The sequence below is a fragment of the Rutidosis leptorrhynchoides genome, chromosome 1, assembly GCF_046630445.1.
Source record: "Rutidosis leptorrhynchoides isolate AG116_Rl617_1_P2 chromosome 1, CSIRO_AGI_Rlap_v1, whole genome shotgun sequence".
In the NCBI taxonomy this organism is placed as follows: domain Eukaryota; kingdom Viridiplantae; phylum Streptophyta; class Magnoliopsida; order Asterales; family Asteraceae; genus Rutidosis; species Rutidosis leptorrhynchoides.
In genome coordinates, this window is record NC_092333.1 from 113,322,763 (window position 1) to 113,327,500 (window position 4,738).

Consider the following 4,738-nt stretch of genomic DNA (forward strand, 5'->3'; position numbering starts at 1 on the left):
TAAGAGATTAGGTGTAGGTGAGTTAACTCCAACGGATATGAGTGTTCGACTCCTTGATCAAACCATTAAGCACCCAGTTGGAATTGCTGACAACCTACCCGTTCAAGTAGGTAATTTAACCTTTCTAGTCGAATTCATTGTCATTGACATAGAAGAGGACTCAAACGTTCCTCTAATTTTAGGTCGACCATTCTTAGCGTCCACCGGGGCGTTATTTGATGTAAGAAAGGGTAGAATGACACTTAGTAATGATGAGAAATCGATCACCTTTATGATTCGACAGTCTAAATATCCACAAACCAAAACCGTTGAACCGACAAAAACGATTGGTAAGAACCATGTTGTTTTACCAACTCCAACGGTAATGCTTAACAATAATAGAACGCCTAAGTGTGGGGAAAATGAAGTAACACCTAATGATGACTTGATAATAAAGAACCCCATAGTTGATACGAAATTAAATAACCCCGTTATTAACAGTTCAATGAAGAAACTTTTTAAACGGGTTATTGATGCTAAAAGTAAGGGAAACTTTAAGTTATATAACCGGTTAGTATCCAATCTGTCGCCTAAAAAAAAGGCGAAGCTAGTTGAATTTGTGGATATTACGGAAAAAGCTGGTCACTGGCTTAAAGCAAAAGTCACAGATATGCAAGTTGATTATGGACCAAGAGAAATTAACGATGAAGTTAATCACAATTTTGACACCACGGCTACCTAAGTGTGGTAAGTGTGGGGAGATTCAAATGTTCTAAAAAGAAAATGCTATCTAGAGTTAGTTGTTCTGTTCTCGTGTAGTTTCGAGAATGGAACCCGATTGGTCTTTTCCGCTAGCAGACACTAAAGAACTAGTTTTCTCCCTCCATTCTGAATTTTTGTTTTGTAGGTTTTTTTATGAAATTAATATGCATTTTAATTTAAGTTTTTAAAAACAAAATTTACTTTAATTCATTAAGTTTAAAAAATGATTTCTAAAATTCGTCGTGAGTTAAAGACTAGGTCGTTGAGCCGAAATTGCTTTACCCGAGGGCGGGGCGACAAATTTTGTTATCATTTAATTTTATTAATCTAAAGTATGCAAAAAAAAAAAAAAAAAAAAAAATATATTATTAATTTTTGAATGTAGGGGTTATATACCAAACTTCAAAAATATGTATATATGTTTGTATTTTATGTTATGTACACAACAGGGTAAAACAGCGCACTTTCAAAGACTGTCATTAAGTTCAACAAAAAGCTACTAATTTTGATGACAAGGCGCAAAATATCAAATGTGATGTAAAATAATATGCTTACAAACTGGGTATTTTTAATCACTTTTCTACACTAATCACCCTCATGAATTTATAATTATAGTCTGATTTCATGCAAATGAGGGCATTGCATGATCTCAAGTGTGGGGAAGGGTTATAAATTCTCTCGGGTTTACACTTAGTTTATTTGCCAAATTTTGTGAAAATTTGAAAAATTTTCAATTAAATGAACTCAAAATCATGTTTATACATATTTATGAACGATGAAAACTAGGTGATAATACCGAAATTATCGTTACCTCGAAAAGGACATAAATTGAGAAACACCCTAAAACGCTTGAATTCATTTAAAATGAAATAGAAGAAAATAAAAAGGCAAAGAAAGAAACTAAGTGTGGGAAGAATGTACCAAGTTATTCAATTTAAAACATATATCACATATTTTTGTACAAGATTATTGCAGGTACTTTTGCTTTGGACGATACTAATCAGTTTTACCCGGTTTACTGTAATACATTTGAAAGAAAGATGGATCTACACGATGAATCAATTCCATCATTAAAAGGAAGTAAAGTCTTCCGAAAAAGACACGCGCTTCTTGATTTAGGTCATGAAGTTGTCGTCCAGACCAGCTGTAGGTTGACGAAAAATCTAGAAAAGTCATCACTAAAATCAGCAGGAAATCCACGGACCTCAGCATCAAACAGGGTCGCCAAGTGGTCAGATTTATTCTAACCATGAGAAGGATTTATCTCGTACAATAGGGAGGCACCGTGCAAATTAGCTTGATAAGACTAATGAATCAGATCCCCAGAAAAGGATAATCTCCTTAAAGATTAAAAATCAGCTTTTAAGACTGATAATACTCAATCCTAGAGATTGACCTTAAAGATTGAGAATTCAAACTCATGGAATTCGATGATATCTAAACTCGAGCATGAACGAGAAAATATTTTGATCAAAAATACAAACCGATTTGTTTTCTGAAAAACCATTTTCAATACGTTCATTACCATTGAACGTAAAATCCTAAGAAATTCACCTGGAATTCATTAGGTCACCTGAACCAAATCGGGTGTCAACCGTAAGAACGGTGGTTGCATAGCATGGTCGGAGACAGGACCTTGTGCCAGACCGAAAAATTATAGGATGATCTTTACTATCGCTCCTACCAAGGATAGTTCTAGCATCCGACACGTTAATAAGACCATAATCATCTGCATGTCACGGGACATTGCCTTAACAGTTTCTTGTTCATCGCTTTCCTTTACAACCGGACGGTAGTTTACCGAAAGGTAATATACGAAACAAGTAAACTGGATGTGTGCTTTCCGATACCGGGATAGCAGTGGATTACACAAACCTAAAAGTTTTAGCCAAAATATTGATCCACAAATATATTTTGCAACACCGATGATGGATCAAATCAGAAAACTTATCTAGGGTAAAAGCTAGAATGAATTTTCAAAAGATCAAATGTTTTCATAAAGATCCAATTTCCTTAATGGATCTAAATTTTTATAGTCATGTGGGACTGTAAACCATATCGTTACTACCATTGTTTATACCGCCATATCAAAATCACTGATGTACAAAGTGTGAAGAATAAAGAAGTAATTCTAGTATTTCAAGACTATATTGCTTGAGGACAAGCAACGCTCAAGTGTGGGGATATTGATAAGGCTAAAAAGGAACATATATTTCATAGCATTATCCCCCAAGAAAGACAAGATTTTAGTTGCAATTGTTCCATTTTCAAGTGATATTCGTTTATATTAAATAAGTGCGAAGACAAAAGGCAGATTCGACAAATTGAAGACAAAAAGGTCCAAAAAGCTCAAAAGTACAAGATACAATTAAAAAGGTTCAAATTATTGATGAAGAACGTCTAAAAATGACAAGAGTACAAGTTACAAAACGCAAAGTACACGATATAAAATAGTACGCAAGGACGTTCGAAAATCCGGAACCGGGACATGAGTCAACTCTCAACGCTCGACGCAACGGTGTAAAAATTACGAGTCAACTATGCACAAGAATAAAATATAATATTTAAATAATTCATAATAAGAATAATATTAAATAATAAAAAGTTGTTAATTTAGCATAGTTCAGGGGTCGTAAATGAAAATTCAATTTCATATTTTGCCTATAAAAGGCGATGATTATCGATCAATTTAAAAGCATCCCTTTTTCTATCCTAAAAATCTATTATCAATATCAATATCTAAAAATCTCTATCATAATGTTAATGTAATAAGATATAACAATAATCTTAATTTTAATTTTAAATTATGATAATAATAAGATTTATGATAGAGATCGTTTGAGTGTGTAAGTCGAAATTCTGTCCGTGTAACGCTACGCTATTATTAATCATTGTAAGTTATGTTCAACCTTTTTATATTAATGTCTCGTAGCTAAGTTATTATTATGCTTATTTAAAACGAAGTAATCATGATGTTGGGCTAATTACTAAAATTGGGTAATTGGGCTTTGTACCATAATTAAGGTTTGGGCAAAAGACCGACACTTGTGGAAATTGGACTATTGACTATTAATAGATGGGGGGTATTGTCTAATTGAGTGACAACTCATTGGAGTCTGTCGAACCTATCTTCAAATTAATTATCCTAATAATTAATAATGATTATGGTTGTCCTATTTAGTGACGTTCATATGGAATCTATTATAATCATTTAATTAATTATTCGGGTTGGGTAATTGATTATTCAAACTGATCAAGTGGGTAAATTAATATTCATATCTAATCAAAACAGGGGTAGATTACATACAGTGATAACTGGTGTAATTGTTGACAGAAGTGATAACTGCGTCACAGTTTAAATCCTTAATTAGTTGGAATATTTGACTTCGGGTATAAGGGTAATTTGACGAGGACACTCGCACTTTATATTTATGACCGATGGACTATTATGGATAAAAACCAGATAGGTATCAAATAAACCATGACAAAGGACAATTAACCTGAGTAACAATTAATTAAAATCAAAACGTCAAACATCATGATTACGGAAGTTTAAATAAGCATAATCCTTTTATTTCATATTCTATCGCAATTTTATTTATTGTTATTTTATTTATCGTCATTTATTTATTTTACGCACTTTAATTATTGTCATTTATCTTTACGCTTAAAAATATAAAATCGACAAACCGGTCATTAAACGGTAAAAACCCCCCTTTTATAATAATATTACTACTTATATATATATATACATATTTATATAAATATAGTTTTATAAAAATATAGTACGTAATCACTAGCTCCCTGTGGAACGAACCGGACTTACTAAAAACTACACTACTCTACGATTAGGTACACTGCCTATAGTGTTGTAGCAAGGTTTAGGTATATCCCATCCGTAAATTAATAAAACTTGTGTCATATTTTGTAGTATTTCCTAGTAAAAATAATACTATTTCGTACCCTCACGCTACATCATCATATATATATATATATA